This window comes from Antechinus flavipes, chromosome 1 (assembly GCF_016432865.1).
Source record: "Antechinus flavipes isolate AdamAnt ecotype Samford, QLD, Australia chromosome 1, AdamAnt_v2, whole genome shotgun sequence".
Lineage (NCBI taxonomy): Eukaryota > Metazoa > Chordata > Mammalia > Dasyuromorphia > Dasyuridae > Antechinus > Antechinus flavipes.
Window position 1 is genome coordinate 244965253 of NC_067398.1, and position 23668 is coordinate 244988920.

The 23668-nt window shown below is 34.4% G+C and overlaps 1 protein-coding gene across 3 annotated transcripts in view; it reads right to left on the reverse strand.

The window, feature by feature from the left end:
• The window catches only part of USP22 (ubiquitin specific peptidase 22), a 260877-nt gene that overhangs the window by 111790 nt on the left and 125419 nt on the right, over positions 1 to 23668 (reverse strand). The gene's annotated exons all lie outside the window — the stretch shown is intronic.

Consider the following 23668-nt stretch of genomic DNA (forward strand, 5'->3'; position numbering starts at 1 on the left):
AATTTCATAAGATGTAAACTATAGCATAACTGGGGTTCCTAATGTTCATGAAATCATAGAATCAACCAAAAAATAACAATAATAAAGGCTTAAGCAATTAGCCAGGAATATTCTCATCAAAAATACACTGTCTAAAACAAAAACAAAAAAATTTAGAAAAACAATAATATTAGAATTGAGCCAAAAACTATATTTTAGATAAAGGCAAACATCATTATTTCCCTAAATTGGTATTATTGTTATAAAAATAAAAGGGGTCTCCACTGCACCAAATTTCTACAGCACTACATAATTTTGTGCTTAATTGTACAATGTCTTGTATTGTTCTTTAATTGTTTCCCATTGGCAGACATTGTCTACCCAACAATACTATCTGCCTCTTCGAGAAAAAGACACTCCCCTGCTCCCCAATACTTTTGTTTGTATCACAAACATTAATTTTAGAGATAGAAAGGAACTCCTGAAATTATCTTTCAATCCAGACCTGCAAAGAAATGTTTCCTATGATATCACCAAATTTTGCTTCCAATAAAAGTACACCATTTAATGCAATCATTTTGCTTCTGAAAGTTCTGTGGGGTGTTTCCTAAATTTCTGTTGATTAAAAAAAAAAGATTTTCCATCTCATGAAGCAAATGGATAAAAAACACCAAGGATTATACTTAACTAAAGATTTTGTATATTTGTCACCTTGTCACAGAGATAACAACGAATTTGTTGCTCAGAAACAAAGAAAGCTGTATCTAGTTTGAAGCAAAATTACACTAATAATCTGTGATAAACTTTTTCTAACTTTTTTTTCCAGCTATTCTTTCTTCAAAGTAAAATGTGGCCACATTCATATAGGGACATGTTCATATTGAAAGGAGCTAAAAATGACACTGGGAAAAGCAACTTGAGATAGTTCTGAAGAATTGAAAGGAAAAGTCCCTCAGATAAAGGTATCAAGAAGACTTTCAGCTGGCTTCCTTATCTGACATTTTTGCAACTGTTTGTTAAGGGGATATATCAAAGACAAAGCCAGGGAGACAATAGTCTTGTATGAGATTTCCATTGCTATTCTTATGGTCAGGAGGGTTCTGACAGAGGAGAGAAAGGTCTTTTTAGGTGTGCAAAAGAGGGTTTAGGATTGCCAGTCATTTTAAGTTCTCAACCCAGTTTTCCAAATCCAGTTTTTGTGGGAGGTTAGGGCTATGCTTTTAATAGTAGAAGCTGCAACTGTAGGAAGCTCATTGGAACAATGAGAATCCTGCTGTGGAAAAAGCTATCTGGGCTTCTCTATATTACTGTTAAAGGGAGCCACAATTTGAAAGCTGAGGGTCAGTAATCCTTAAAGTTTATCTGGTATAGTTTTGAATTGGGGGAGAGTTATGTAGCTGCTAAGAGATGACGGGAAGAGAATCCACTTGTGTGAAGAGCTGCTAAGCCTAACTCTATTACTCTTTATTGTCATCTACATCCCTGAAGTCAGGAAACCTTTCAAAGTCTCAACTGCATTGCCCTTAGTGGCTTAAGAAGGAGAAAGTTCCTCAGAGTCCGGAAAGCAAATTTGACTAACTTTGTGGTTTCTCCGTTTAAGGAAAGTAAGTGCTTCTGCAACTAACCAAGGGGAACAAGCTGGGAAATCCATAGTCTTAGCCTAAATCTGTTTCAGAGAAAGAATGTAATGCTGCTCTCTACTCAAAGAGCTTTAACAGTATTCTCGAAGGAGAATAATATCAAGTAAGTAGTTTTGTCCAAGAAGAAAAGAAGAAAAATTCAGAAAAGGAACTGGTGACGTGTGGCTTAATTTATTTCCCAAAAGAAACCAGTGACTTCTAGGCTTTTAATCCAGACATAAGTTGCCCCAAACACATGCATTTTTCTGTGGTCCTTCTTTGCTGCTAGTGCATCTACTCTCCTCCTCTTATCCATAGACACTATATACAAGGGTAAGAGAGTATGCCCTAAGTTTATAAGTACAGTACTGTGACATTTTGATTATTCCCATTTTTGTTTCTACTGAGTAAATGTTATGATTAAGAGTTAAGGGGGCAGCTACATGGCACAGCAGATAGAGCATGGGTCTTAGGGTCAGTAGGACCTGAGTTCAAATGTGAACTTAGATACTTGACATTTACTAGTTGGGTGCCTCTGGGCAAGTCCAACTGACTTGTTTTCTGCCATCTTCCGTACTCCTAAAGATTTGTAAAGTACCATAGTAATAACAATATTGTACAATGATCAAATGTGAATAATTTAGATATTTTTCTGCAATACAATATGACAATTCAAAAGGATTAAAGATGAAAAAGTTTTCTCCAGAGAAAGAACTAATGGAGTCAGAATGCAGATTGAGTTTTCAAACTCAAATTATCAACTAGAATATTTGATTACTGCATTTTACCCTCAACAAAGCTTTAACTTGATTGAATTTAAGCATAATATTTATAACCACATAGAAAACATTACTTACAGAGGCACGCTCAGAAGTTGTGATTAAGTGAGGTAGCAATAATCTTTTACAAAAAAAAAGAAGTCAAATTGTACAGAAACATAATATTTTGCTAGTGCCCTATTAGAATTGAGTGGTCAACTCCTAACCCAGTGCTGCTCACAGTATGGTATAAGAGTCTATTTTCAGATCATAATAAATAATACTGGCAATTTTGGATGGACTTTCTTACAATGAGCAGAATTCACAAGTTATAGTTTTAGTTAGGCATTTTCTGGCTAGGAAATTACATAGCAAAAATAATTCATTTTGTCCTTTGATTTTTTTCTGTTAGTTTGAGGAAAAACTACAGATAAACTTCCTAATCTCTAGAAGGTGTTGCTGCTGATTTTGTAATGGTGTTCAGGTAATTTAGCCTCTCTATTCAGTATACATAAAAAGAATTAAACATTTTAAGAATCATCTAGATTTCAGATTTTGTCCTTCTATCCCTGTGACCCAGCATTTTTACAGCATTATCCCTTGCACTCAACTTCTGTTGATGATTTTTAAAGTATCACAGAATACCAAGTAACTGAGAGTAACTGGTCCTTCTCCTCTTAATAGTTTCTCAAAAAAAAAAGGAGTTCATTAATAAGAGACACTAAACTACCAACGTCTCAATGATATTCAAGATACTCTTCTACCTCTCTTTTTTGTGTCTCCTCTTACCCTCCATATTTCCTCAAAAGCTATTTTGATTATATTAGTTAAATCCCATTAATCTTAAGAGGGTTATTAAATTCTTTATATTACAACTTTCTTACATTACAGTAACATGACAGCCCTTTATAATGAGTCTGATGTTCTCACTAAATGGGATAAACTGAGTGACAAGCTCTCATAAGTATATGGCTGTAAAGATCCAGAAAAGAAACTCTCACAGTGCAATAAAGAAGTACAAAGGCCTTGAAGCTCGAGATCCCCTGAAGTTGTTTTCTGTAACCAGCACAGATGCAGAAGCTCTATTCGCACTGAGATCGCATAGTCAACGGGAGGTGTCTCTTCTGATTGGCTGTGTGTGAGACCTCATAGACCCTATATAAGCAATGGGGACCAAGAAGTAGGTGGAGTTTACTAGGAGTCAGCAGGAGGTCAGTAAGAGTGCAGGAAAGGGCAGGATGTGAACAAGTAGAATAAAGATCTTGAGTTTGCATGCAGCTGTCCTCGGGGTGCTCCATTGGACTCAAGAACCACTGCTTGGTGAGGTGGTGGCCAGAGATCTCTGAAGACCTCTTATTGGGTAAGATTGGTAAAGAATAACTGTGCGAGGCAATGACCAGATCGTCTGAAGGCCTGGGAATTAGGTGTGACTGGTAACCACAGCATCTGGGTGGGAGGTTACATGTGACCTCAACCTATACCCTAATGGTGACTTGAGACTTTATAATAACAGGTGTTGGATTATCTTAAATAAACAAACATTTCCCTCCTGTCTGCCTCCCAACTTTTCATTAGCATTTAAGTACCTAATATATAGGTTATTGACTAGTATTCTTTATTTCTCTGGGTAAATTAAAACTCCCCAGCCAATGTGACAAAAGGTCATGCACTCCTTTACTGACACTTTGTTAGAAGTTGCCCCTTCTCTCCCAGTGTAGTAAATCCTTTTTTGCTTTTTACCCCTTGAGTATCTCTGATTTTAATTTGGATAAGGGTTGCTGTTCACTTAAGTTGCATTTTTTTTTTCCTTTTTAGTTATCCTACTTTGTATCCAAACCTTTCACAGGCTTTGACTGTGAGTGACTTCTATGTGAATACTTAATCCCAACTATGAAGACTTCATATTTCTCATGAAAATTTGATAAAGAGCTGTAAAACCTTGAGATATTCCTTTTGGCTTTATCTTGGGTACCTCTGTTCCTTTTTCAATCATACACATTTTTGATAATGATGTTTATATCATTCCTAGAGTATAAATTAATCATTGTTGGTAACCCACTATAGTAAAAAGCACCTATCATGAATTTTACCATTAACCTTTGGGTTGCTTACAATTCTTATTCTTCAGTGATCAGCTATACTACTACTAAGACTTTTTCTTTCAGGGCAAAACTAGAGGTTGAATGGAAGGTGCAGCAAGTAACTAAACAAAGTACATGGAGAGAAGAGTCAAGAAGAACCGAGTTTAAATTGTGGGAAACACTGAAAAATTGGATTTCCACAGTGTTCTAAGCTTCGTGTGGGATAGTGGGTCCCACTGATCAAGAGGTTTTCAGAACATGAGAGGTTAAGGAAGGTTAAGATTCTACAGAACAATTAAGTGATGGATAGAAGCCTAGAGCAAAGGAGGAATTGTAGAGCTAGGAAGACACAGGTGGATTCAGGAGTCTTGTGGGTTTGAGAAAACCTCAAACTTAAGACAATAGTCCATTTATCCCAAACTAGTTGGGGTCAACCTGACTTAACTTAATCACTATTGCAGCCTGCTTAATAGGCTAACTGAATATTAAACAACAACACATCCCATAGGAGGGATTTTGAACATGGGATGTATGATGAGGGAGAGGGAACATGTTTATACATATTTAGGGGAAACATATAATGGGCATATCAGAAAGTTTGTAACCCAGAAAGGAATGGACCAAAATCTACTCTCTGAAGGGAGGAATTGTGTAAAACTACCAAGTATAAAGGTTCTCCCACTTTTGTGATCAGTGCTCTCTCTCTCCATGAATTAGAGGAAGCCCATTTCTGGCCATGTTAAGATGATTTCTTAAGATTCTTCTTTAATCAATTTTCCTACTATTTGATTTTCAGTGTCAAGAGTGTATTTCTAACAAAATTTATCCGCTAATATTTAACTAGCTGTGTAAATCTGAATGAGTCATTTAACTGCTGACTGCTTCATCTGCAAAATGGGAATAATTGTGATACTCTCTCAAATATTGCCAACATTTTTTAATGTAAGTTTTTCCATAACAAGCAACTAATTTATTAAATATCTATTATAAGCAGAACATTGTGCTAGCTATCTAGAGAGACATAAACACACACAAAACTAGATAAGTCTTTAGGTGAGGATTCTATTAATAGTGAAAGGGGAGGGAAACAGCTCCCTTAAAATTATCACTCTTAGAGATCTGTGTCCCCTTTGATCTGGATCTCCCAGGCTCCAAGGAGTCCGGACAGAGCCCAAACCTTTCAGGATGAGAGAATCAACTCCCACATAAATTCTAAATTCTCATTCAAATGAGGAATCCTGTTCTGATGTATCCTAGCCCCCGACCTGGTCTGACCAACTCAAGCTGTCCAAGCCCCCAACAAAATACCCAATATAATAGCTTCCTTCAACCAAGGTCTTTGCAGATGGATTAAGCAATTTGCCAGGACCATTCTGCCCACTGAGAAAGCATTCTCAGTGCCCAAACTCCATTTTCCAATAGCTCTGTCACTATAGAAGTCAATCCTCTAATCTATAAGAAATCAAACCATTCTCCAATTGATAAATGGTCAAAGGATATGAACAGACAATTCTCAGACGAAGAAATTGAAACTATTTATAGACATATGAAAATATGCTCCAAATCATTATTAATCAGAGAAATGCAAATTAAGACAACTCTGAGATACCACTACACACCTGTCAGATTGGCTAGAATGACAGGGAAAGATAATGGGGAATGTTGGAGGGGATGTGGGAAAACAGGGACACTGATATATTGTTGGTGGAATTGTGAACACATCCAGCCATTCTGGAGAACAAAAAGTTATCAAACTGTGCATATCCTTTGATCCAGCAGTGTCTCTACTGGGCTTATACCCCAAAGAGATACTAAAGAAAGGAAAGGGACCTGTATGTGCCAAAATGTTTGTGGCAGCCCTGTTTGTAGTGGCTAGAAGCTGGAAAACGAAAGGATGTCCATCAATTGGAGAATGGTTGAGTAAATTGTGGTATATGAATGTTATGGAATATTATTGTTCTGTAAGGAACGACCAGCAGGATGAATACAGAGAGGACTGGCGAGACTTACATGAACTGATGCTGAGTGAAATGAGCAGAACCAGGAGATCATTATATACCTCAACAACGATACTGTTTGAGGATGTATTCTGATGGAAGTGGATCTCTTCGATAAAGAGAGCCTTAATTGATCAAAGATGGACAGAAGCAGCTACATCCAGAGAAAGAACACTGGGAAATGAATATAAACTGCTTGCATTTTTGTTTTTCTTCCCGGGTTATTTATACCTTCTGCATTCAATTCTCCCTGTGGAACAAGAAAACTGTTCGGTTCTGCACACATATATTGTATCTAGGATATACTGTAACCCATTCAACATGTAAAGGACTGCTTGCCATCTGGGGGAGAGGGTGGAGGGAGGGGAAAAATCGGAACAGAAGTTGAGTGCAAGGGATAATGCTGTAAAAAATTACCCTGGCATGCGTTCTATCAATAAAAAGTTATTTAAATAATAATAAAAAAAAACTATAGAAGTCAATCTCTTAGTAAACTAATTTCTATCCAACAATAAAGTTTCATTTTGCAACTAATAATTCAGGAATGAGTGAATTCTTATTTAAAGGGGATTCTTAAACAACTCTCTTATTGCCACTAACCTCTTGACTACCAGGAATTGAGACCACTCAAACAGCATCAATAGTACTTAAAAGTTGTGAAATTCTTTTAAAAACATTCTCTTATTTGAACCTTACAACAATTCTGAGTAGTAGATGCTGTTACATATTTAAAGATAAGGAAACTGAGACAGAGAAAAGGTGTGACATACAGTAATATGACTGAGTCCTTTATAATCTACATTTTAAGACATAATGCAAACTATAAAGGCTTCATATTTTTTTCCACAGCTATTAAGTGTCTGCAGCACAATTCCCATCAAGATATTTTTAACTCCAAATGCAATATTCTATCCACTATCTCATCCGGTTATTTTACCTTCAAAGGGTTTATCTTCTAGCAGGAGATGACACAAATAATTATAGTACAAAATAATACAAATTTTTAACTGATAATGGTAAGAGATGAACTAGCAGTAAGAAATCCAAACTATTAATAGCCATTTAAAAATATTCCAAGTTACTAATAAATAGAAATGCAATTTAAAGCAATTCACACACCTATCAGGATTGATAACCTTTGCCAGGATTGGCAAAGTTGACAAAAAAGAAAATGATGAATGCTGGAGTGCACTGGGAAAACTGACACATTAATGCACTGTTAGAAGAGCTGTGAATGGTCTAGTCATACACTCTGGAAAGCAATTTGAACAAAATGAAACTGAATCTGTCATTTGATTCAGCAAAAGAAATTTTTAAAAAGGCAAAGGGATCTATGTATACAAAAACATTTGTAGGAGCTCTTCTTGTAGTGGGAAAAAAAAACACTAATGTATGAAGGTGGAATAGAAGAATAAATAACACTGTATGAAGGTAATGAAAAAAATGAATGGATTGGAAAAAATAAAAAAGGAATGATTTCTGAGAAATCTGGGAAGATTTTATAATGCTAACTAAAGGGGATAGTAACAAGAAAACAATTTTTACCTATGAACCTAGAGATAATTTTGAAAGGCTCAGGAATGCTGAGCAATGCAATGATCAATCGTGAATCCAGGGGACTAAAGAACAAGGATGTTAACTATTCTTAATAGAGGAAACAGTGAAAGCTTAGATGTTTTCAGTTTGTCCTCAAGATCCTGAAATAACACAAGATTCAATATTCCTAAAAAATCGCAATAGAGCTAATCCTGATCTCCTCAGAAGTGCTGTAGAGCTCAGCTCTAACATCAAATCCAAAGTTAGGAAGTAGAATAAAAGAATGAGCAAACAAACAAAAGAAATGCCTAGAGTTGTAGGAAAGCTCAGACTATACACCCAGAAAAAAGTGACTTTAAAACATTTATAAGCAAAGCCTCACAGAAAAATGAAGCTTGGATACAAAATCAACTATAATTATGGGAAGAAATGGAAGGAGGAAAATTTTTTTTAAGTATAAAAAAATTGTATAAATGAAATGGAGAGGGAAAACTGGAAAAGAAATAAGAACTGAGGAAGAATTGGAAATTTGAAGCTAACAATTCCATGAAATAAGAAATAGTAAAACAAAGTGAAAAGAATAGAGGAGGAAAAAAAAATCTAACAACAAAAACTTTATCCAAAAAAAAAAAAAAAAAAAAAAAAAAAGGCCAAGGAGAAAAAAGAAATTGAGATATCTAAACACCATGAACAAAAACAAGCTTCAGCATCCTATTTCCAAAAATCCTTAAAAGAAAATTGCTTGAGCCAGAACACAAGAAGAAATAGAAAAAAATCTCATCAGCTCTTGAAAATAATCTCAAAATAAAAGCTCCTAGGAACATCACTCAAAGAAAATATGCCTTAAGCAGCCAAAAAGAAACAGTTCAAATACCAAGGAGCCAAAAGCAGGATAACACATGATTTAGCTTTTAAAAAGGAGCAGGCAATTTAAAAATGATATTCCAGAAGAGGCAAAGGCCATACAGTCAAGAATAATTTAATCAGCAAAACAATGTAATACTATAAGGGGAAAAAAGGATTTTTAATGAAAGAGGACTTTCCAAACATTCCTAATGAAAAGATAAGAATTGCAGAGAAACTGAAGTTCAAAGGAGTAAAGAGAAATAAACAAACAACAACAAAAAAGTAAAAATGAGTTAACAATAAGGGATTAAGTTTGGATAAGCTGTTTACATTCAAAATATAGATGATAAATGTGTCCCCTAAGAACCTTATGGTCATCATTCATGGGTTATAGGAGAAGTCAAAACAGACATGGTAGAGAAGTGAGTCTTAAGTCTCGAAGATATTATAAGAATGAAAAAAAAGGGAAGAAAAGAAAAGTTAGGAAAATTATCTCACATAATCAGGGTATATAAGTAGATATCTATCCAAAGAAGGAAAAAGTGGCAGATAGGACACTTCAACCTCTCTGTCTGTCTGTCTCTCACACACACACAGAGTTGGGGACAAAAATTCATTTCACTCAAAAGGGAAATATGAGGGGAAAGGGAAACAGGATTTGGAAGAAGAGGGGAAGAATTATAACTAAGCAAAATAAATTCTAACTAAGGATGTTTATTTCATGCTCACTAATCTTCAATCTTTCTCTATCTATTGAATACTTCTTTACCATCTACAAACATGATCATACCTTGCTCATTCTCAAAAACCCTCACTTGGTTCATTTATCCCTATTATGTCTTAGATCTCTTTCACTTACTTTCTTCTCACAGTCTTATCTTTACAGTCTAGAATATGGAAATATTTAGAAGAAATGCACATATTTATCCTATATCAGACTGCTTACTATCTTGGGGAGGGAAAGGAGAGGGAGAAAAATTTGTAACACAAAGTTTTGCAAAGGTGAATGTTGAAAACTATCTTTGTACATATTTGGAAAAATAAAATACTATTAAAAAAAAACACAATAAAACTTTACAATTTAGTTTCTGACCATAACCACACTGAATTGAAAAAAGACACATAGAGACCAAACACAAGTTATATGGCCCCTGAGAAACAAGGGGTCCCATATCAGTTATCATTTCATCTCTTTTTTATTATCCCTAATAGTTTGTGAGCTCCTTGAAGAAGAGCTTTTTTTTTTTTTTTTTTTGGGGGGGGGAGCGCACTTCCTTTGTATCCTTTGTATCTTTGCATTTGGGGCAGTGATTGGTACATGGTAAGTGCTTTACTGATGAAGAACCTTGACTTTCTTCAGATGGAATTATTAGAAGTTTCTAATGATATAAATCAAACTGTTTTCTAAAGCACCATATAGTGAATTCTTACTTGAATGGAAATAACAGTTTTCCATCAGTATTGTATATTCATTAACAATGTGCTCCTTGCAGCTGGACATTAAGGTATAAAAGCCAAATAGAATCCCTTACAGCAGAAAATTCTTATAAAGGTGACCAGCTTATTCAGGAAAGAATAAAAAAGAATTCAATGGAGTAAAAAATAGGCAGGCAGTAGACATCCTAATTTGAATGGATTTCATTGGGGCAGTTAGGTGGCAGTGGATACAGTACCAGCCCTCAAGTATCTGAGTTCAAATCTGGATTCAGACACTTAATACTTAGCTGTGTGACTCTGGGCAAGTCACTTAATCCCAATTGCCTCAGCAAAAAAAAAAAAAAAAAAAGATTTCATTTAATTGTTCTAACATTTGATTAAAAGCTCTCAAAGACCTGTAAGCTCTTTTTCAGAGTTTTTACACAAATTCCAACACCATACTATACTCATCACTGAAATCAGTTCTCTGGGACAAAGCATTTGAAAACTAAAAGAACTAAATTAAGTAGAAAGACTTGATTATTACAGACTAAAAGGATTAAAATAGGACTAAATTCTAAAACAGGCCAGCTACATGATTAAGGGGGGGAAGAGGAAGAAGGTGTTTTAACACTGAAATGGGTCTCTTTTTTGGGGGTAGGAGTGTTGAAGTGGGGTAACTATGTTCTACTAAGTTCTATTCTATAATAGGTAATTGTTTTTGTTTTAAATAAGAGTTTAACTTGGGAGAACTTAAAATTGGATAAATGTTTTAACAATTACCTTTATTTTCTTTAAATAATAATAAATAATAACCTCTTTAAACAGAGATGTCACCAAGCATTTATTAAATGCTTGATTATGTAGGGCAATAAGCTTGGCAATTGTTATAAACTAAGATATGCATATTTAAGTTGAAAAAAAATCCAATAATCGATGTTCTTTAAACATAAAATGTCCATAGTAGTTTTTAAGCCAATATAATAATAGACCTATTAAAAGGGTTCTATCGTATCTAACTGCAGTAGGAAATTTATCAAAAGGAATGTCTTATCTACTCCAACTAAGAAAAGTATATAATTGTTCACCTTTGGCCAGATTGAAAAAGGAATCCTGGGATGAAATGACTGGTTAAAAGGATTAGTTTCAGGAAGATATTTCTTTAAGAATACATTAACATGAGCATTATTTTTCTTCTATTTCACACATCAAAAAATATAAACAAACTATCTTTGCTTTTCAGTGGAATTTCATCTTTTGTTTCAGTCTGTCAGTCAACAAGCATTTAATTGCCATAAATTTTCACAGTTAATATTAAAATGCAAGTTCAAAGTTGCTTGGGAGATATAGAATTCCAATTTGAATTAGATAAAAATAGCAGTCTGGCTAGACCTCAAGGAGCAAAAGTTCAATTATCATCATCAAACCATTGCTACCTCATACTATGCTGTTCAAGTTCCTCGTATGGCCTCTGTAAATACTCTAGTAGTTAATTAAGTACTATTTATAAACACATTCACATGTTTTCACAGTGTAATTCCATAATCATCAGGCAAGCCTCAATTTAGGCCTCTTATGCTTCACTAGCAAAGAATCAGAAACAGCAAACACCTAATTTTTTTTTTTTTAAATGATCTTGCTCAGATCTGCTGTAGTCATTGAATAGTACCTGGAACCCGGAAGAACTTGACCATGAGAAAACCAACGATCTATTCAAAGCTAGGTGTTTCTTAAGAGAAAGCTAAGTTTCTAGCTTAAAGTATATTTTAAAAAATTTTCAAAGTCCTCATTTTTAAAAAAGCCAACAGAAATAATGACTAATTATATTGCTGCTCTAAGGAATGGATCTGGAAGAAATGACTTTTTGGATTCTCTCTTCTTTCTATCCCTGAAAAGGGACAAAGTCATTCAAACCAAAAAAATTGGTTTGAATATAGTCTTCTTCAATTCAGGAACAGTTGACAAGTCATTTCTCAATACTGCTTTTCTATTCCTCATCTCATTTTTCTCTTTTAACAAAGAAGTACAGATATGCAAAATCCAGCCAAGCATTTATGTCTGAAAACATATGTCATATTCTGCACTTATAGACTCTAACCTCTCCTACAAGAATGGGAAGTATGTTTCACCATTTCTTCTCTATGACTAAGACTGCTCAGTAGAATGAAACAAAGTATAGCTTGCTCTATTATTACTAACAACATTTCCAAGGCACTTCTAGATCACTGAACATAAAATTTTACATAATTTTGACATTATGTTCTACATTTTTCTGTCATTTTTAAAAATAATGGTAAAGACATTGCCTACTATGGAATTAATTTTTTTAAATAATGGTTGTCTACTGTGGAATTAAAATTTAAAAAAATTAATTAATTTTATTTAATATAATATATATAATAAATTCAGTAAAATCAAAAATTATAAAGTTTACTTGTTACCTCCTAAATGGCATCATCAATGATACACATATGTATAGATGTCAATAGCTAATGCTTTCTTCTTCACCTGTTTTTGAAATGCCTATCATTTTATTCATTTTTAAACACAAGGTGAACTGTCCCTCAACACTTATACTTGCTTCTCTATATACAAAATTGATCTTATCCAGATCCTTTCCCCATATTTGCTTTCTTTAATGTGATATCTATCTTCTCTTTAACTATCTTCTCTTTAACCATATTTGAGAATGTGATTTTATAACTCAGGTATGGTGTTTCTGATAGTGTAAAAGAATATATCACAAAAATGTTTGCAAATGTTTTTCCTTCTTTTGGATGTATGTCATCTCAATTTCATCCTTAAATTAGATCAGAGTTATTTTTGCTATATCTATACATTCTATTGTTTCAATATTAAGTTCTTTTTAAAAATATATTCAGTTTAGGAGAATGTTATTTTGTCTTTATTATGAATGATGATTTAACTCACTCCCCATTTTATTCTAATCACTACTAATTAGTTTTGTAGGATTCCAGAGGGGTGGTAATTTTTTAGTTCGGATAATAAGGCCAGAAAGGTGTGAACTACAGATTGCAATTCACTTGCTTAATCATAAATGCTAACTGGAAGACCTCTACCCAAATCTTCCTTGTTATGGTAACCAGCCATAGTATGGTGATGGTGATTCAAGGACATGGAAAGCTCCCCAGTTATTTTTGTTGTTTCTCTGTCCCTTGTCATTTCTCTGTTGCCCAACTATGGGACGATGTAGTGAGGTGAGTACTTGGTCAATGAGTGACCCAGGTGGCAAGACTGTGGCCCGTCAGCCCATGTAAGATGTTCTGACATCTGCTTGTAAACCTAACCCAATAAGCCTGCTCATATGTTCGGTAGGGCCTCTTAAAAGATCAAGATAGGTCTGTAAAGGTCTGCTTACTAGCCCATTTGTGTCAACTAGTAGTATTCTATATTTTGTGTAGACCTTCCTAGAGAGCCAAGGGCAAGGCCTATCAATCAATGAAATTCTGTATTTTTGGTTTGTTTCACTTGTACTGTCCAGGTTTCAAGCACTATTTAAGGCTCTGGAGAAGAGGGGCATCTCAGATTGTGAGAAAGATCTGAGGCACACCTTATTAGAAGGAACCATGGACCCTTTACTAAAGTGTCATTGATTCAGAGCTCTGTCTCAGTATTATTTTCTTTTAGATTAGACGACTGTGAAAAATCCCACACTAATATAAAATAGTATAAAAAAAGCTGAAGTCAGACTATGGAGGTCCTTAAATATCCTTTAAGTGCTAAGCAATTTGGTTGCTATCTAACAGGCAAGGAGGAAGCCACTTTCCAAAACACTTACTATATATAAGTTATTATATATAAACAGGATGCCAGGATTAAAAAGTTTCTGCTGTCAAATTTGTGTTCTATCATATGATAAGAAGGGTATAGATTCTAAAGAGTAGCACAACATGATGGAATCTACATTTTGCTAAAAGTAACTGACAAAGGAAAAGGAACATCTTAAAAATGGTAGTAATATTGAAGATAATAAGGAAACATAAAAGAAACATTATGGAGTTAGAAAAAAAAAGGACTTGATAATTTTGAATCTACAGTAATATGAAAAGCAAGAGACAAGAAAGACTATGTTATAAAAATGGGTTATATATTTGTAAGAGAATTAATGTTAAATTTTAGACAATAACTGCCTGCAGGACAAATGTGAACTCCCATCTTTAACTTTTAACTGTTCTGAATACCAATACTAACATCCATTTAGAAATTCTATATTTTAGTAACTATGAAGGCCAATGGTGGGGCAAAAGATTAACATTTCTTTGTGATTAAAATGCAATCGAATAACTTAAAGTCTATAATCATTAACAATGGATGTTTTTTCCCCCTAGAGGAAAGGAGTATTTTCTGGTAGACAAGCTTTAAGGATCGATTACTATTTTAGCTGGCCAAAAACTTCTAGCAAATATTCCCCCTTTGCTGTTAGCCTAAATTTATCTAAGAAAAAATTATGCTTCCCCTTTCCTGAAAAAAGCCATACTCAGAACCTGAAATCATCCATTTGTCCTGTACCATGGTTATTTAGAATAAAGTTAGAATTATAAAGGAAGCAAAAGAGTGCTTTAAGCTAAAAAAAGATGTCAAAATCCACACAATAAAATTCATGTGCTTTACTAATTGGGAAGATCTCTTGAGTAACACGGCAAAATGGAAAAGAAATAGACTTGAATTGAAACCAGGAAAACTGAGTTTAAATCCTAGGTCTGGCATTTACTATATTTAGTTCAGACCCCAAGCCCCCAAGATCAAACTTCTCGTATAAAATCAGATCATAACTTTGAGCATTTCCCTCATTATCTATGAGTTACTGGAGAGGGGAGGGGAAGGGGCGGGCACATGTGAAAGCACTCTATAAAACATCAAATGTGACTAATATGTTCTTCATTTATCTAGAACTTGTAATGAAATTCATTATCTAGTTTCCTTAGCTCACAATAAATGAAAATCTGAAACCATAAGTTATTCTAAAGGCAGGTACACTGACAGAAATATTTAATAGCAATTAATAAAAGAGGAATCAGAAAAATTGTAAAATCAGAATAAATAACTCAATATTTAATGCTGAGAATAAAAAAGCAAAGTTCTTCACGGGTAAACTTCACCTGCAGGGAAATTTGCTTATGAGTTTTTTGTTTGTTTTAAAACAATAAATGTCCATTAACAAGTATATTTTCTTTTCCTTCTAACTTCTTCCCTCAACTTGAAAAGGAAAACAAAACCCTAGTAACAAATATATATAGTAAACCAAAACAGACGATGCACCTGATTGAATCCTGATCCAGAAATCTAAGAAAAAGCAAGTGGATCATTTTGTGGCCCAAGTCAACACAGTAAGACAAAGAGGTCTCTGGATGCTCAAAGAGAGATCTGGCTAGGAGCTCAAAGCATCCCAGAACATTAACAGCATTTAAGGCTTGAAAGAGCATAGAAACTGCACACTGGCAAAAGATGAAACTTAAGGTCCCAGAACCATAGTGGGCACCACCATTTCATACACACTGTGGAACAAGTGCCAACTAGTAGCTTTGTCATTCACTATCCAGTTCTGAATGGCAAATCTAAGGCTGACTGACATGCTGGGATACAAGAGTTTAAAAGTCCAAGTAATATATTGTGCAACAGACAAGTTCAGAATCAAGCAGCAGCTGTATGGCGTAGACCCCAAGGGCTGAACAGGGTCACAATTAATTTCAACTTGTAGCCTAGTCTAAAGCCTGTTGAGGAATAAGCAAGGCAGGAATCCCAGATTTACATTCCTGTCATTCTGAACTGGCAGAGCTGCCCAGCAGGCTGATAATGGTTGAATACAGCTCTAGTCTACTGAAACTCACAGATGACAAGCCCCATAGCTTTGACAAAACTTTGCAGAAATCAAACCAGGGGATAATGATCAGACTTTGCCCTGGACCAGACCACTTTGGGAGCTCAAAGTTTGCACGTTCCCAATTTATCCCTGAGATCCTAAACTAACACAACATTCAACATCTCAAAAAACAAAACAAGAAGATCACTTTTTTCCTACAGAAGTACTGCAGAGTGTAACCCCAACTTCAAGTCCCAAGTCAGGAAGAAGGCTGAAAAAATGAAACACGTTCACCATAAAAAACCTATTGTGATGGAAATAAGTTCAAGACACAAATCCAGAAGAAGAGAGTAACTTAAAAGTTATTTGTTAGCAAAGTCTCATCAGAGCTTAGGCACAAACTCAACAAGAATTTGTGCATGATATGAAGTTATTTTTTTTTATTTTAATGAAATAAACAATGTCTTTTAGATGAAAAGAGAGTGCTAGAGGAAAAAAAAACAACTAGAAAAGAAATGAGAATGATGGAAGAAAGAATCAGAAAAGAGAATTAACACCTTAGCCCAAGAATCAAACTCTGAAAATTAGTATGGGACAAATAGAAACTAAAAAACATGCTACCTACCCTCCTGATAAAGAGATAAAAGATTCAAGAAAGCAAATGTAATTTTTAAAAAACTGTAAGGACAACATGGAAATTTCTTTTGTTTAAATTTATAATAATTTAAGTTTTTTTTTTTCCTTTCCCAATTTGGATGGGGAAGGGAAAGAAGAGTAGTGTTTTTTTTTAAAGGGTCAAAAGAAGGATAATTTGAAAGATTTCTTAAGCTATACTGAGAGTAAGAAGAACAAAAAAGGTCTACTACTTTGGCTGATAAGTGTCAACACAGAAAAGTAGGAAGATTCAATTCTTTTTGTGATTTTTCTCAATTAAGAACAATAAGCTTCAGATCAAAACAAAAATGGCAGACAAAGAATTAAAACCCAAGGTAAGTTATAAAATAGTAAGATCATTTTATTCTTCCTTGTTTAATTACATTCTATTTAATGCTTATTCTCTTCTCAAGTCCTCTGCAACTTCCCCTATTATTTTTTCTTAGTAGAGAATCTCACTCTACTTTGCTAATAAAGATCATTCATTTCAAGCATCATAGATTATAAGTTCCCCTGAAAAAATTATATCGAGAAAGCATTTATTAAGTACTTAATATATGCCAGGCATTATGGTGATAAATACAAGAAAATGGGGGCAGAGCCAAGATAACAGAGACAGAAGCAAGTTCACTTTCAAACAGATGTGGGAAAAATGAAATTCTGATGGGAAAATTCAGAAAAGATCACAGTGAGTCATAAACCTAGCCCGGCTTGGGGGGGGGGGGGGGAAGAAGAGAGAGAGAGAGAGAGAGAGAGGAGGGAGGAGGGAAGAGGGAGGAGAAAGGAGGGAGGAGAGAGGAAAGAGAGAGAGGAAAGAGGAGAGAGGGAAGAGAGGAGAGGAGAAAGGAGAGAGGGGAGAGAAGAGGAGGGGAAAGGGGAGAGAAGAGAAGAGGAGAGGAGAGGAGAGAGAGAGAAACAGAGAGAGAGAGTGAGTGTGGGGGGGAAAGAGGAGGGAGAGAGAGAAGAGAGAGAGGAGAGGGGAGAGAAAGAGAGGAAAGAGAGGAGAGAAAAGAGAGGAAGTGGGGGGGGGAGGGTTAACAATGATACAAAAGGTAGACCCCTATCACTGCCCAGCAAACCTATACTGAAGCACAGACATGAAAATAGGAGTGAACTGGAAGTTTTCTTTCTCGCCCACTATTCAGTTCTATGTCACAGAACCAAAGTAGACTAAGAAAAAGACATACTCTTGAGGGTAGGATTCTCAGATATGGAAGCCCTGGGCTTACACAAAGAAAAGGATTAAGTTCAGAAGTCTGCAGCAGATCCTAAACTCAGAGCAGGATCTTACTTGCAACAAACAGCAGTTTAATAACACAGGCAGAAATAGCACAAGGAGATACTATAATTTTGTTATTCTGAATCAACAGAGCTTTCCAGTTGACTGATCAGGGGTAAGTACACAGCAGCAATCTACAAGTTATAGAAATCAGACCAGAGGGATGATTTTCAGACTTTATCTGCCCAGATCACTGTAGAAGTTTGAAAGTTTCCAGGTCCCCAGACTGAACTTGAGAGCCTAGAATAATACAACATCCAAAACTCTAAGAAAATAATAACAGAACCAGTTCAGATCTTCCGTCCAGAACTGTTACAGAGTCCAGTCCTAACTTTGAGTCTGAAAGTGAAAAAGTAAGCAAAAATAAATAAATAAAAAATCTTGTCATAAAGAACTGTTAAGTAAGGTGTCAAGATATAAATCAAGAAGAGAATAACTCTAAAACTTCTACATGTATTGCATCAAATGAAAATACAATGTGGCTACAAACACAATTAAATTTCCTGGAACAAAGGTTGCAAGAGTTTAAAATTAAGAGTTAAAAGATGGTGTTTTGTTTTTTTAAATAGAATGAGAACATTTGAGGAAAAAATAGAAAAAAAAAGTGAAAGCTATGGAAGAAAATATAGCTTGAAAAAGTGATAAAAGTGATCTCCTTGTTTGTTTTTTCAGATGTCAAATGTTGTATTATTTTAGGAACTTGCAAATTTTGAGCACCCAAAGTGGTCTGGTCCAGCCCTGGTTTGGGCTCTGCAAAGTTTTGTCAAAGCTATGGGGCTTGTCATCATTGAGTTTCAGTAGACTACAAAGTTTTTGACTAAGCAACAAACTCCCAGAAAATAAGAACGGACTAAATTAAGGCCAATGCCTATATGAGACTACAAGAAAATTTTTTTTCCTTCTCAGGGCAATAGGGGTTATGACTTGCCTAGGGTCACATAAGTAGTAAGAATGAGGCCAAATTTGACCTCAGGTCCTTGTGATTCTAAGGCTAGTACTCTAGCTACTATGCCACCTAGCTTCTGACTATGAGAAATATTAAAAACAAATTAAAAGACTGAAAAAAAGAAATTTAAGGTATTTGCTAACGAATAAACAGCTTACATTCAAAATATGGGGATAACACATGTCCTCTCTGAACCCTATCACCCCTACGAACCCAAGGTTCATAAAGGGAGTCTCATTAGACAAGGTATGGGAGTGATTCTGATGTGTCTTGATGAATTTATATACCATAGTTATGGCATATAAATGTGATGCAGTACTATTGTGCTGAACTGAATGCTATCACAGTGTGATGACCAAGCACAATGTTTAATGACATAACATGCTCCATACTTCCTGATAGAGAGATGAAGGACTAAAAGTGCAGAATGGTACAAATTGCTATTTTTTGGAAGGACACAACCAATGTAGAAAGTTGTTTTGATTAATAAGACATGTTTGTAAAAAAAAATTATTTTGCTTGTGTTTTCAAAATGAGAGATAAGGATGGAGTGAGGGGAGAGGGCAGATTATGGATGACTGAAACAAGAAAAAAAGTGAAAATAGTATGCTTCTGGCTGCATTCTTCTGCATATGAATACAGTTTTTCATCATGAGGGGAAAAGGCAGATTTCTAATCTGAGTTAACCATAAGCATGCCCAATTGTGTGCCATTACATTTTAGAAATATAACATGCTGAAATATATTGAAATGAAGAATGGAGGGGTTCAGTAAAAGGAAATAGGGATGCTTACCCTAAAGAAGAGATAGGGATAGGATAAGAGAGACATGATCGCTGTCTTCAAGGTATATAAAAATCAATTTATTCTGTTTAGCTACAAGTTGACAACAGCAGGAAGACAGATTTCAACTTCAAATAGATGAGGAACTTCTTAACAAAGTCATTAAAAATGTATTGAAGAGCTTGGTATCCAAGATGTATAGATAAAATGTTTATATAATAATGCTCTAAATCGCTAAAAGAGAAATGGAAAGCAAAATTCCTAAGTTTTGCCTCACACCAGGAAAGTGGTAAAGATGACAAAAACAAAAATAGTTGTTGGAGGAGTTATGGGAAGAGAGGTATAACAGGGCATTGCTGATGAAACTTTAAGTAAGAGAGTGGCGCACTGGATATAATGCTGGGTCTGAAGGCAGGAAAAGACCTGAGCTCAAATTCAATCACACACAGTTAATAGATGATTTGACATCTATCAGTCTCTATTTCCCCAAAAGTAACCTGGGGATAAGAATCTTCCAGAGTTGTTGTGAGGATCAAAGGAAATAATATTTATAAAGTATTTAAGTACATTTATTGGCATATAGCATTCATTTAATAAATGGTATTTCCTTTTCCCTTCCTGTGAATATTAGGAAGGTATGTGGAATTATGCAAATAAAGTGAGCAAAATTTCCATGCTTTTTGACTTAAAGTTTCATTACTAGACAAATATCCTTAAGGATTTCCTAAATAAGGAGAAAGCTCTAATATACACCAAAATATTTATAGCAGCACTTTTTGTGGTATCAAAGAACTAGAGACAAAGAATAAAGCTGGGAAATGACTAAAGAAATTATGCACAGGAATATAATAAAATGTTATTGTGCTATATGAGATGACAAATGTGATGAATACAAAGAAGCATGGAAAAAACCTCATAAATTGAGAGGCACAAAACAATCAAAAGTGCACAGTGCAAAATTACCAAGTATGGCCCTAAAGAAGAGATAAGAGAAGACAACCCAACTGCAGAAGTGGGAGAACTACAGATTATGGGACATTCCATATATTTTCATCTTTTTTCACTGTATTGATTAGTTCATTCCTGCCTTCTCCCCTCTTCCTCTTTTTTTTTTTTTTCCTGAACTTTTCCTTCAAGAACTGTAAATACTTTTTATGTATTGGATGGACCACTGAGAGGAAAAAAAATTTTGCACTGGGAAAAATTTTGGTGATATAAAATGCTATTATATCAATATAAATTTATTTTAAAAGAAAAAAGAAATGTGTGAATGTGTTGGACAGCCTACATGTGGATAGTGAATTTTCTGTAACTGGAAAGTCTTTAAACAAACTGAAAGATCAACTGCTACAGGTGACATAGAGTGAAAATTCAGCTTTCAGGTAGGGGTTTGATTAGAGCAATCTGAGACCTAACACCGAGACTATATAATTCTATCATATTTTTATAGGATGACTAACTAGACCATTACTAGACCATTAGCATATTGGTATTGAAAATGCAAAACTTAATGAAATATTGGTACTATTTTTTTTTTTTTTTGCAAAAACACTTTAGTAGGACTTTATCATAGTCAAAAATAACACTACATTTAGATAATGACAATAATTTTAAATAAGGCATTCCTGGTTCTGTAGATTCACACTTCTTTTATGAGTTCTACATACTCTCCATTTCTAGATATGATATAACTGTCAGGCTCATTTTAAGTTTTTAACATAGATTGTTTCAAAACTGGTGCTTAAGAACCATCACACAAAGATTTGTTTCTCATTCTGAGATATGAAATTCTGATTTCAGATGGTAATCACTATAAAATCACTCACTATTAAATTTAAAACTAAACATTAACATACAGGAACAACAACAAGAAGTCCTAGATTGTTGATAACTATCTACTTAGCTTAGAAATCCTTCTAGAGGTCAGTATTCTGATAACCTTCAGGTGAAGAATAAAAACGGGATAAAAAAACTAGCACAATATCAATAAACAAAGGATTAGAAACAAGATTCTATATAATCTAAAGAAATTTAAAACAATTAACAACTGAGCTCTCTGCTTATGAATTCTTTTCCAATTTGAAAGCTTAGTACTAGTTCTTAGGCTGCTGCTAAAAAAAAAATTATGATAATTTGAAATTATGATAATAAAGCCATGCAATATGTTAAAGATCATTACAAAAACTACCAGGGAAGAAAAAGAAAGCATATTTACTTAACAAGAGCTATTTAAACTTACGATTAGGCGTTAGAATACAATGTTAAGATTTAGACCAGTGGTTCTCAAACTTTTGTTCTCAGTATCAAGGATCTATTCAAAGAGTATTTGTTCACATGGGTTATATTTATAGCTATTTACTATATTAGAAATAAAAAACAATTTTGAATTTGTAGATCCTCTGAAAGGGTTTCAGAGACCCCCAACAATTCTTTGGACTACACTTTGAGGATCATTGAGACTAATCTTTTTCCCAACACTTTACTAAAGTCTCCATTTTCAAATCAACTTCTTAGAGAATATTTTAGAATTTTTATGGATATACAGAACTCTTACACAAGACATTGCCATAACAATAGCTCACTTGTGTGTCTCAGGTATAACTGTTGTAGTTTCTGACGAACAGTACTATTGCTCAAGTGCTGGTATATTTCTGATGACCTATGAAAAAAGATTGTATGTTTTTAAAAAGCAATGAAGAGGGAGGTAGGAGTGTGTGGAGAAGTTAAAGGAAAAAAATATCTCTATCCCCTAAGGATTTCTGCATTTCGTTATAGAAAAATAGACTTTGCAAGAGGAAGTTAGAGTTCACAAAAATAATATATTTTAGAACTTATTCATTCAGTGGAATCCAAGATAAGTTGAATTCCATATGAACTAAGAACAAGTGAAGCAACAATAATTAACAGGTATAGTAAATATATTACATTAAGACAAGAGTTTGTATTCAGATTTGGCATGTGCAAAGCTAATCAAAGTGAGGGTAAAAAACTCTGTTAGCTATATAGGAGAGATAATTGAAGGACAATCTGGGAGGAAGGAAATCTGCAAGCAACATGGAGATCTAAGCAGAGTAAAATGTGACTTTAACAAATATAATATCCTACAATCAAATATTAAAAGAGAATTAATTTATGAATGCACAACAAACCCCATTCCTACATCTTATAAACTGCAGCTATGTGGTTTCAATAAAGTCCTTAGATAAGTCTAAGTTAGTTCTAAATAATTCTGAGACCAGTCTCAATGACAGGAGGCCATAGAAGGCTAGTTATGGCAAGACACTAAAATAAGCTAAATTTTTGGGAGTGTAGTGGTAAAATTTTTGTAATCTGGGGAAGGATTGGTAGTGACAGAAAAAGAGAATGGAGGTAGACAAGTGCTGCAAAATTCTAAAACTGTTATACACTTACTTAGGATACAGTCTCGGTGCAATCTTGTTCTGTGATTATTTGTTCCTGGTTTTAGAGTAGAAATCAATGGAAAAAATAGGATTATACATACAGACTTATTTAGACAATAAGGGATACTTAAGAATTAGGGGAAATCAATGATTCATTTCAAACATAAGATTTCAATGAGGCCTATTTTGAAAAAATGCAGAACTGAGTGCACCCTCACTCCAAATTTATATTTTGTTATGGTTGAAAAACAACTTCATTTCTTGCTTTATTGGAGCATAAACATGTGACTTTCAATAAATTTGTGTGCTCTCAGGTTGACTTTTGCTAAATTGTATACTGCCCAGTTACAGCATTCAAACAGTTGGATCTTTGTGCTGTAATGTATAATGAAAATTAATAATTTTTTAAAAACCAAAAAACACAACAACAGAACTCATGCCAAAAAGAGGAGAGGACTATTTCATTAACCTGGTTGATCATATGCCAGATAAACTGCGTAAATTTTTAAAGCAATTTTCACATATGCCCAGGCTAAAATATCTGTCCACTCTT